This window comes from Colobus angolensis, unplaced genomic scaffold, assembly GCF_000951035.1.
Source record: "Colobus angolensis palliatus isolate OR3802 unplaced genomic scaffold, Cang.pa_1.0 Scaffold123, whole genome shotgun sequence".
In the NCBI taxonomy this organism is placed as follows: Eukaryota; Metazoa; Chordata; class Mammalia; order Primates; family Cercopithecidae; genus Colobus; species Colobus angolensis.
In genome coordinates this window covers 3,842,118-3,854,844 of record NW_012113475.1, presented here as the reverse complement: position 1 = coordinate 3,854,844, position 12,727 = coordinate 3,842,118, and the positions used below count along the sequence as shown (strand labels likewise).

Sequence of the window (12,727 nt, the reverse complement as noted above, 5' to 3'; positions counted from 1 at the left end):
CAATTATGTGTCTTGGAGTTGCTCTTCTCAAGGAGTATCTTTGTGGTGTTCTCTGTATTTCCTGAATTTGAATGTTGATCTGCCTTACTAGGTTGGGGAAGTTCTCCTGGATGATATCCTGCAGAGTGTTTTCCAACTCTTTTCCATTTTCCCCATCACTTTCAGGCACACCAATCAGATGTAGGTTTGGTCTTTTCACATAATCCCATATTTCTTGGAGGCTTTGTTCATTTCTTGTTACTCTTTTTCTCTACATTTCTCTTCTTGCTTCATTTCATTCATTTGATCTCAATCACTGATACTCTTTCTTCCAGTTCATCAAATTGGTTACTGAAGCTTGTGCATTTGTCACGTAGTTCTTGTGTCATGGTTTTCATCTCTATCAGTTCGTTTATGGTCTTCTCTGCATTGATTATTCTAGTTATCCATTCTTCCATTCTTTTTTCAAGGTTTTTAGTTTCTTTGCCATGGGTATGTAGTTCCCCCTTTAGCGCTGAGAAGTTTGATTGACTGAAGCCTTCTTCTCTCAACTCATCAAAGTCATTCTCTGTCCAGCTTTGTTACATTGCTGGCAATGAGCTGCTTTCCTCAGTTGAAAATGCAGAAATCACCCATATTCTGTGTCGCTCACACTGGGAGCTGGAGGCTGGAGTTGTTCCTATTCAGCCATCTTGGGCACCCCCCATGAGAGATTCATTTTTAAGAGCATGAATTCAAGAGATTATAAAACAAGGGGTTGCAATTACATTAACAACCTCATACTTAAACACACTCATGAATCAAAAGGCTCATACTTGGCATCTTGGAAATCAGGCATCTGATTCACATACAATTCTTCTAACAAAGGCCTTTTAAAAATTTTAAATTATATATATATAATTTAAAAATTTTAATTAATGACCTATCATAGAGAAGTTAGTTTGTCTTCAACTTTCTATAGTATGTTATACTTATAACCATAATTCCCTAAGCTTTCCCATGTTGACAACTCTCTTTCTGCTTCAGTTCTTTTTTTCCATTTCTTTTACCCCAGCATTGTCATTATATATTATTTTCATATTAATTACTAAATGGTAAGGAACTTATGACTATATCTGCTCTAATGCTGGTTTTCATTTTAATTTTTAAATTAATAAAAAGGTTCATAGTATACCTAATGGCCGCATACCCTAAAGTGTTCTTCCCAGCAGCTTTGCAGTACTTTTTCCTTCTTGTCATCCAGATTTCAATTTAAATGTCACCAATTTAGAGACTCAAATCTAAAGCTCATGATTAGTCTCTCTTATGCCATTTCTATGCTTTATTTTTGTCGAAGCAATAGATTATCTTATTCATTTATTTAATATGTATTACTTATTTCTTCCCTTCAAATGGCACACAACAGTATGATCTACCAATTGATAAAATATTGAAATACTTCCATACAGTTTGACAAATAACCACTTCTGTGATATTCCCAAAGCCTGTGAGCCACCCAAACATCCAGTCCTCTCTTTGACACCCATTGGATTTACTTGTCATCCAGAAACAAAAGAGTTAATTCTGACTTAGCAAGTACAGTCCAGGGTTGCCTGGAATAGCCAGTGTCTACTATGAATAAGCAGAGGCTGTGCTGTAACCACTGTTAGATATTTGTAATTATCACTGCTTATATAATATTTGCTATCTGCCTCTAGCATTGAGCAATGTGTTTCCTTAATTTGCTATTAGAAGTAAAATGGGTTGTTTTTAATAGAAGAATTCAATAAATCTTATCTTTTAGACTTAGACCTTGGCAAACTGAAAAAAAGAAAAAGAATTTTGTTAGGCATTCCTTTGTCAAGATAATAATCTATTTTCTTATTTCAAATTTCTGTTTTCATATTCCAGAAGTGAACTATTACCTCATCTTTCTCTATGCCTTCATTCTTTAACAACTCCTAATCTCCCCTTTGACAAATAAATACTTTTAACACTTAATAGGCTAATGCATAGTTTAAAAGTAGAGGTGGGGGCAGGAGAGTGGGGGGAGAGAATACCACACAATGTTTTTCTTAAAATATTGTTGCATTCAAAATGCTGAGTAAATTGGGATCTGAACATTAATACGGCATGAAAAGAAATCATTTTTGATGCAGGGCTACAAGCAAATTGAGAATAACACACCTAAATTATCACCATGAAACCACTTTATGGGCATAAGATGTATGATATGTGTGGTATTACTGTATTAAAGCTGATTTGAAAGTATAATTCATTTTCATCAATAAAATAGATCATGAAATTTGATGTCAGGCTAAATGGAATTAGTATCCAGATCGCTGGATAACTCTAAGCCTCAAATGAGAACCTCACTTAAACATGCTTTGTGTGGCCAGGTGTGGTAGCTCATGCCTGCGTGGTGGTTCACACCTGTAATCCTAGCACTTTGGGAGGCTGAGGTGGGTGGATCACTTGAGGACAGGAATGCCAGACCAGCCTGGACAACATGGTGAAACCTTATCGCTACTAAAACAGAAAAATTAGCCAGGTGTGGTGGTGCACACATGTAATCCCGGCTAGTTGGGAGATTGAGGCACAAGAATAGCATGAACCCTGGAGGCAGAGGTTACAGTGAGCCAAGATTGCACCACTGCACTCCAACTGGGCAACAGTGAGATTCTGGAAAAAAAAAAAAAAAAAAAAACTTTGTATGTGTCTATATAAGTCTATCTTATTATTATAATTTTTGCAAACATAGTACTTATTACATGCAGGAAAGGAAGTGCCTTCTTCATTTTGATAACTCTAGTGCTTTGTGCATTCTAGGTACATGGTAAATTATTGTTGTTATTTTTTACTTAAACAGACGAAGACCAAAACTATTTTAATCTTCCTGTGATACTTGTACCCTTACCTCACTCTCTAGACTATCTGAACTTCCCCAAATACTCTATTCATTTAATTTTTCCTTATTCTCAGAGGTAAATTTGTTTTTTAAAATAACTAAAAGTACAGATGTCCATCTGGAAAAAATTCTTTAGCAAGTTGAAAAAATGATAGGCCTAAAGTAGCAAGTAGTAACTAAATGTTATTTTATTAAAAATAAGCATTGCCCTTAAATCTTAGCTTAAATATTCACAAAGACCATTATAAAGAAGAGAGTGTGTTGTCTCCTAAGGCATTATGGGAAAGTTTTTGATCATGGTGTATCTGAATGGCCGAAGTGGGCAGTCCTTGATTAAGCTAGACAGGATTATCTGGCTTTGGATCTTGTATTTCTCATGTGAACTTAAATTTTTCTGAACTCTACAGATAAGTAGTTACCTTCACCACATTTTAAGAGGAGAGCCCAAAGTGTGAACATCTCCAAGCTATGCAGATTATTTTCAGACAACATGGTACCTAATGAAGCAAAGTCTGGCAGTAGAATCTGATAAATCTGCTACACATTTTAAGCTCCTACACATCATTAAGGGTTTCCAAAGGGAGACTAATTCTGATCTTTATTACCTTAAACATTACAGAGGGGGCTACTTTGGATTTAGTAATCTAAACTTTGTTATATTTTCCTTCAAAACTCAAGGGTATTGACGGACCCAGAAATAGGCAGATGCCTTTGTTAATATAAGCCCCTTAACAATAATAATAATATGCTTATTGTGTAACAATTCTGGAACAGAAAATAGATATGTGAAAATGAAGCTTCTGAAGGATTGATTTTGTTTGTATGAATGACATAATGAAAAAAGTTTATCTTCTAGGGCTTAACCTCAGAGGAAAGGTATAAGCATAGCACTGGAAAGGATAATTGAACTGCTATAGGTTTACATTACATTAGCCAGAGCCTTTGTGATTATAGAAAAAGAGAAAGAGCAGCCAAACTATCTTTGCCTGCTACACAGTTTTAGATTTGCTAAAATACCACAGGTGTTATTTTCAAAGAGTATTGGAGAATTTGTTTCAATTGTGCGCTTTTTTTCTATGGTACATTATAAAAACTTGAAAAAGCCTGACCACCTCTTCTCAAAAGTTGTCAAATATTAAGACAGCAAGAAAAAAACCTCTTTGCATTTAAGATCTATTTGGCTTTGTTGTCTCTTGTGTTCTTGACCACTCTTTCCTTTTGCCCTTGTGTACTTTCAACTTCTCCCTCCAAACTAACAGCTGTGGCCACACACTTGGCAGCTGGCAAGCTAACACCCAGATGCCAAGCTCTTGAACAGATTTTCTAGGAGCAAACTTGGGCTCTATGGCGGCTGCCCACAAACCCCCTCCCTGCTAGCTGGTTCCTTGGCAAGTTCTTTGATTCATTTGATTTTTGGCAGAGTAACTCCCCTGCTGACTATGAAGTCTCTGAGTCTGTCAAACGCATTAGTCGGTCTAAACGTTTATTTGACTACCCCTTCTTACCATGTCTAAAGATGAAAGTTGTCCAAGATGTATGTTTAATGTCATAAAGAGCTAAATAAAAAGTGGTTCTGCACAGTTGAGTTATATTACTATGAAGGATGAGAATAAGCCTTAGCCCTAAGGCCAAACCTTCATTGATTCTAGCCTCTTTCCAATGAATGGTTTGTAACATAATGCGGTGATCATTTCTTGGCAGAGACAACTTTTTCTACCTTATGGAGTGGCAAGTTACCAACACTCTCAAAGAAAACATTTGGCCCAGGCACTGGATACTTTCTTTCTTTCTCTTAATGGTGAAAATATGGCAAATTATTTCCCTTAAATGACTGTCCTTTACAAGCAAGGTTGCTGAAGAGATTTTCGAAAAATCTGCTTTAGGTACTAATTGGAATTGGCCTTCTATCACTCATAGACCTGAGTTCTGCTGTGGCTAAAATATTTAATTGAAAATATTCAGTCTGATTTATTCTCTGTCTCTCTACATGCATTTGAAAAATAATTCAGGTGGACATCACTCGCTTTACAGTTATGTATCAGAAATTTTACACAGGTACATTTGGGAAGATCTTTTACTTCCTTGAGAATGTCTCCTTTTTAAAATAATTAATCAACTCATATTAATGTTATACAATAATACAACAAGATCAAAAGAAGTAGACAATATACATTTGGAACTATAGCTAACTAATTGACAGACTTGACTCCTCAAGCTGAATGGACTTACTTCCTGCTTTAGGAAAAGGGATTGCAGTAGAAAGCTCTGCTTCTATTTCCTGTATCAGATATTGTATTTGTCTGTTTTCACACTGCTATAAAGAATTATCTGAGAATGGTTAATTTATAAAGGAAAGAGATTTAACTGACTCACAGTTCTGCATGGCTGGAAAGGTTTGAGAAAACTTATAATCATGGCAGAGGTGAAGGGAAAGCAAGGCACATCTTATATAGTGGCAGGAGAGAGAGAGAGTGAGGGGGTAAGTGACACATTTTACAACCATCAGCTCTCATGAGAGCTCACTCATTATCATGAGAATAGCAAGGGAGAAATCTGCTCTCATGATTCAGTGATCTCCCACCAAGTCCATCACCTGACATGTGGACATTACAATTAGAGATGAGATTTGGGTGGGGACACAGAGATAACTCATATTATTCCACCCTTGGCCCCTCCAAAATCTCCTGTCCTTTTCACATTTCAAAACCAATCATTCCTTCCAACAGTACCCCAAAGTCTTAACTCATTTCAGCATTAATTTGAAAGTCCAAGTCCAAAGTCTCATCTGAGACAAGTTCCTTCCATCTGTGAGCCTGTTAAAAAAAAAAAAAAAAAAAAAAAAAAAAAAAAAAAAAATTAGTTACTTCTAAGACACAACAGGTTCGCAGGTACTGGGGAAATGTTCCCTTTCTAAATGGGAGAAATTGATCAAAACAAAGGGGCCACAGGCCCCATGCAAGTCCAAACCCCAGTGGGGCAGTCATAAAATCCTAAAGTCCAGAAATAATCTCCTTTGACTCCATGTCTCACATTCAAGGCATGCTGACACAAAATGTGAGCTCACAAAGCCTTAGGCAGCTCCACTTATGTCTCTCTGCAGGGTACAGCCCCCTCAGCTGCTTTCACAGGTTGACATTCGGCACCTGCAGCTTTTCCAGGCACACAGTGTAAGCTGTGAGTGAATCTACCATTCTGGAATCTGGGGGACAATGTTCCTCTTCTCACAGCTCCACTAGGCAGTGCTCAGTTGGGAACTCTGTGTGAGGGTTCCAACACCACATTTCCCCTCTGCATTGCCCTAATAGAGGTTCACCATGAGGGTTCTGCTTCTGCAGCAGACTTCTGCATCCAGACATTTCCATATATCCTCTGAAATCTAGGCAGAGGCTCCCAAAGCTTAACTCTCGTCTTCTGGCAACCTGCAGGCCGAACACCTTGTGGAAGCTGCCAAGGCTTAAGGCTTACACTCTCCAAAGCAACGACCCAAGCTGTACGTGGGACCTTTTTAGTGATGGCTGGAGCTGGAGCACCTGGGATGCAGGGTACCATGTCTCAAGGCTGCATACAGCAGTGGGGCCTGGGCCCACGAAACCATTTTTTCCTACTAGGCTTCCAGGACTATGATGGGAGGAGTTGCTGTGAAGATCTCTGAAATGCTCTGGAGAAATTTTTCCCATTGTCTTGACTATTTACATTCAGCTTTTCTTACTCAAATTTCTTCAGCAGGTAGCTTTATTTTCTCCCTAGAAAATCCATTTTTCATGGTTCAAACACAAAAACAAAACCAAAACAAAACCAAAAACAATGAATCCAGGAGCTGGTTTTTTGAAAAGATCAACAAAATTGATAGACTGCTAGCTATACTAATAAAGAACAAAAGAGAGAAGAATCAAATATACACAATAAAAATGATAAAGGGAATGTCACCACTGACCCCACAGAAATACAAACAGCCATCAGAGAATATTATAAACATCTCATGCAAACAAACCAGAAAACCTAGAAGAAATGGATAAATTCCTGGACACATTCACCCTCCCAAGACTAAGCCAGAAAGAAGTTGAATCTCTGAATAGACCAATAACAAGTTCTCAAATTGAGGTAGTAATAAATAGTCTATCAACCAAAAAAATCTCAGGACCAGATGAATTTACAGCTGAATTCTACCAAAGGTACAAGGAGGAGCTGGTGCCATTTCTTCTAAAACTGTTCCAAAAAATTGAAAAGCAGGAATAGTTCTAATCTCTAATTCATTTTAGGAGACCAGCATCATCCTGTTACCAAAACCTGGCAGAGATACAACAGAAAAAGAAAACTTCCGACCAATATCCCTGATGAACATTGATGTAAAAATTCTCAGTAAATTATTGGCAAACTGAATCCAGCAGCACATCAAAAAGCTTATGCACCATGAACAAGCTGACTTCATCCCTGGGATGCAAAGCTGGTTCAACATATACAAATCAATAAATGTAATTCATCACATAAACAGAACTAAAGACAGAGAGCACATAATTATCTCAAGAGATGTGGAAAAGGCCTTTGATAAAATTCAACATCCCTTCGTATTAAAAACTCTCAATAAACTAGGTATTGATAGAACATACCTCAAAATAATCAACCATTTATGACACACCCACAACCAATATCGTACTGAATGGGCAAAAGCTGGAAACATTCCCCTTGGAAGTCAGCACAAGACAAGGGTGCCCCTCTCTCACCACTCCTATTCAACATAAGATTGGAAGTTCTGGTCAGGCCAATTAGGCAAGAGAAAGAAGTAAAGCACATTCAAATAGGAAGAGAGGAAGCCAAATTGTCTCTGTTTACAGATGACATGATCCTGTATCTAGAAAACCCCATCGTCTGAGCCTATAAGGTCCTTAGGCTGATAAGCAACTTCAGAAATGTCACAGGATACAAAATTGATGTGCAAAAACCACAAGCATACCTGTACACCAGCAATAGACAAGCGGAGAGACAAACTAAGAATGAACTCACATTCACGATTGCTACAGAGAGAATAAAATACCTAGGAATACAGTTAACAAGGAAAGTGAAGGACCTCTTTAAGGAGAGCTACAAACCACTGCTCAAGGAAATAAGAGAGAACACAGACAAAAAAACATTCCACACTCATGGATGGGAAGAATAAATGTCATGAAAATGACATATTGTCCAAAGTAATTTATGGATCCAATCTATTCCCATTAAACTACCATTAACATTCTTCACAGAATTAGAATAAACTACTTTAAAATTCCTATGGAACCAAAAAAGAGCCCGTGTAGCCGAGATAATCCTAAGCAGAAACAACAAAACTGGTGGCATTGTGATACTTGACTTCAAACTATACTACAAGGCTACAGTAACCAAAACAGCATAGTACTGATATAAAAACACACACATAGACCAATGGAACAGAATAGAGAACTCAGATTTAAGACTGCAAGACCACACATCTATGACCATCTGATCTTCAACAAACCTGACAAAAAGAAGCAATGGAGAAAGTATTCCCTATATAGTAAATGGTGCAGAGAAAACTGGCTAGCCATATGAGACTGGACCCCTTGCTTACACCTATACAAAAATTAACTCAAAATTGATTAAATACTTAAATGTGAAACCCCAAATTATAAAAAGTCTAGAAGAAAATCTAGGCAATATCATTCAGGGCTTAGGCACAGGTAAAGATTTTTATGACAAAAACATCAAAAGCAATTGCAACAAAAGCAAAAACTGACAAATGGGATCTAATCGAACTGGAGAGTTTCTGCACAGCAAAAGAAACTATCATCAGAGTGAATAGACAACCTGCAGAATGGGAGAAAAACTTTGCAATCTATCCATCTGAAAAAGGTCTAATATCCAGAATCTACAAGGGACCTAAACAAACTTACAAGAAAAATACAAACAACCCCATTAAAAAGTGGGTAAACGATGTGAACAGAAGCTTCTCAAAAGAAAACTTTTATGTGGCCAAAAACCAGGAATAAAAATTCAACATCACTGATCATTAAAAATTGCAGATCAAAACCACAATGAGATACCATCTCACGCCAGTCAGAATGATGATCATTAAAAAGTCAAGAAACAACAGACACTGGTGAGGCTTTGGAGAAATAGGAATGCTTTTACACTGTTGGTGGGAATGTAAATTATTTCAAACACTATGGAAGACAGTGTAGTGATTCCTCGAAGACCTAGAAGCAGAAATACCATTTGATGCAGCAATCCCATTACTGGGTATATGCCCAATGTTATATAAACCATTCTAGTATAAAATCACATGTATGCATATGTTCATTGCAGCACTAGTCACAATAGCAAAGACACGGAATCAACCCAAATCCCCATCAGTGATACACGGGATAAAGAAAATGTGGTACGCGAAAACCATGGAATACTATGCAGCCAAAAAATTGGAATGAGATCATGTCCTTTGCAGCAACATAGATGGAGCTGGAAGACATTATCCTCAGCAAACTAACACAGGAAGAGGAAACCAAATACCACATGTTTCCAGTTATGATTGGGAGCTGAACAATGAGAACGCATGGACACAAGGAGGGAAACACACACTGGGGCCTGTTGGTGAGTGGAGGGAGGGAAAGCATCAGGAAAATTAGCTCATGCACATGAGGCTTAATACCTAGGTGATGGATTGATAGATGCAGCAAACCACCATGGCACACATTTACCTATATAACAAACCTGCATGTCCTGCACATGTATCCCAGAACTTAAAATTAAATTAAATTAAATATTAAAAAGGAAGAAAATCAATTTTCCTTTTCTTCCACATGGTCAGGGTATAAATTTTTATAAAGTTTTATGCTCCACTTCCCTTTTAAACATACATTCTAATTTCAGGCCATCTCTTTTTGAGTTGGCACACTTACGAAAGCACATGACTGTATGCTTTAGGAAAAAGCCAGGTTGCATCTTGAATGTTTTGCGGCTTAGAAACTTCTTCTGCCAGATACCCTAAATCAACTTTCTCAAATTCAAAGTTCCACACATCTCTAGAGCAGGGGCACAATGCTGCCAGTCTCTTTGCTAAAGCATGTCAAGAGTGACCTTTGCTCTAGTTCCCAATAAGTTCCTCATCTCCATCTGAGACCACCCCAGCCTGGACCTCATTCTATATCACTATGAGCATTTTGGTCAAAATCATTCAACAAGTCTCTAGGAAGTTCTAAACGTTCTCACATCTTCCTGTCTTCTTCTGAACTCTCCAAACTGTTCCAACCTCTGCCTGTTACCCAGTTTCAAAGTCACTTCCTCGTTTTCAGGTATCTTCATAGCAGTGCCCCCAGATTCCAGTACCAATTTTCTGTATTAGTCTATTTTCACATTGCTATAAAAGACTACCTTAGACTGGGTAATTTATAAGGGAAAGAGGTTTAATTAACTTACAGTTCCACATGACTGGAGAGGCTTCAGGAAACTTACAATCATGGCAGAAGGCAAAGGGGAAGCAAGGCACACCTTACATAGGGGCAGGAGAAAGAGAGTGAGAGGTGAGGTGCCATACTTTAAAACCATCGGCTGTCATGAGAACTGACTCACCATCATAAGAAAAACAAGGGAAAAATCGAGTCGGCAAAGCGTGAGTCCTGTCGTCTCGCCTTCCTCCCATACAGCATGAGCTTCACCACTCGCTCCACCTTCTCTACCAACTACCGGTCCCTGGGCTCTGTCCAGGCGCCCAGCTACGGCGCCCGGCCGGTCAGCAGCGCGGCCAGTGTCTATGCAGGCGCCGGGGGCTCTGGTTCCCGGATCTCCGTGTCCCGCTCCACCAGCTTCCGGGGCGGCATGGGGTCCGGGGGCCTGGCCTCAGGGATGGCCGGGGGTCTGGCAGGAATGGGAGGCATCCAGAACGAGAAGGAGACCATGCAAAGCCTGAACGACCGCCTGGCCTCTTAACTGGACAGAGTGAGGAGCCTGGAGACCGAGAACCGGAGGCTGGAGAGCAAAATCCGGGAGCACTTGGAGAAGAAGGGACCGCAGGTCAGAGACTGGAGCCATTACTTCAAGATCATCGAGGACCTGAGGGCTCAGATCTTCGCAAATACTGTGGACAATGCCCGCATCGTTCTGCAGATTGACAATGCCCGTCTTGCTGCTGATGACTTTAGAGTCAAGTATGAGACAGAGCTGGCCATGCGCCAGTCTGTGGAGAATGACATCCATGGGCTCCGCAAGGTCATTGATGACACCAATGTCACTCGACTGCAGCTGGAGACAGAGATCGAGGCTCTCAAGGAGGAGCTGCTCTTCATGAAGAAGAACCACGAAGAGGAAGTAAAAGGCCTACAAGCCCAGATTGCCAGCTCTGGGTTGACCGTGGAGGTAGATGCCCCCAAATCTCAGGACCTCGCCAAGATCATGGCAGACATCCGGGCCCAATATGACGAGCTGGCTCGGAAGAACCGAGAGGAGTTAGACAAGTACTGGTCTCAGCAGATTGAGGAGAGCACCACAGTGGTCACCACACAGTCCTCCGAGGTTGGAGCTGCTGAGACGACGCTCACAGAGCTGAGACGTACAGTCCAGTCCTTGGAGATCGACCTGGACTCCATGAGAAATCTGAAGGCCAGCTTGGAGAACAGCCTGAGGGAGGTGGAGGCCTGCTACACCCTACAGATGGAGCAGCTCAATGGGATCCTGCTGCACCTGGAGTCAGAGCTGGCACAGACCCGGGCAGAGGGACAGCGACAGGCCCAGGAGTATGAGGCCCTGCTGAACATCAAGGTCAAGCTGGAAGCTGAGATTGCCACCTACCGCCGCCTGCTGGAAGATGGCGAGGAATTCAATCTTGGTGATGCCTTGGACAGCAGCAACTCCATGCAAACCATCCAAAAGACCACCACCCGCCGGATAGTGGATGGCAAAGTGGTGTCTGAGACCAACGACACCAAAGTTCTGAGGCATTAAGCCAGCAGAAGCAGGGTACCCTTTGGGGAGCAGGAGGCCAATAAAAAGTTCAGAGTAAAAAAAAAAAAAAAAAAAAAAGAAAAACAAGGGAAAAATCCATTCCCATAATTATAAATATATACATGAGATATATAACATTAAATAAATAAAATTTAAATAAATCAAAAAAATAAAATATAAATATGTAATAAATATTATATAGATATTGTAAATAAATCTCTCACCATGCCCCTCCTCTGACACATGAGGATTACAATTCCAGCTGGGATTTGGGTGGCGACACAGAGCCAAACTGTGTTAGATATTTATACCAATGGCATATATGCTACTTGAAGTGTCTTATTCAAACATAGTTTATTTTCATGGCATATTTGGTGAATTGTTTTAACTTTTCCCTTTAGATTTACTATCATATGGTTTATTGTGGAAGAAAAGGTGCATAATATCATCCCAAATTCAATATGTTCATAAAATATGTATTATGTGCTTATTATTTATAGCACATTTTGAGGAATACAATGATATCACAGGCATCTTCCTCACCACTCAACAGTTTACAGTTCACCTTAATTTAAATTGAATTCTACACTTTATATAATTCTGTCAATATAGATGACATTGGTTTCATGCACTGGATTATAGTTTCATAATTTGAAGTTCTATAGAATAGTTTGCAGTAAAACACAAGTGAAAACATGTATTCTCATAGTTTAACAATAGGATTTTTAATTCAACAGTAAAATGTTTAGACAATAGGTATGCACCTAGGTAATTTTCTAGTTATTTGGAAACACATACACGAGAATATATGCATATCATAAATATACATATATCATAATATATATAAATCCTAAAGTAAAAGGCATTAGTTTTCTTATACTAAAAACATTTTTATTAATATCTATAGCCATGCAAAGA

General features: G+C 39.2%; 1 pseudogene across 1 annotated transcript in view; it reads left to right on the top strand.

The window, feature by feature from the left end:
* The window catches only part of LOC105505241, a 17,844-nt pseudogene extending 5,979 nt beyond the window's left edge, over positions 1-11,865 (top strand). The window contains exons 3-4 of the transcript XR_001000711.1: positions 4,287-4,400; positions 10,451-11,865. The product of XR_001000711.1 is annotated as a keratin, type I cytoskeletal 18-like (transcript). The remainder of the gene's footprint in view (positions 1-4,286; positions 4,401-10,450) is intronic.
* The last annotated feature ends 862 nt before the right edge of the window (positions 11,866-12,727 follow it).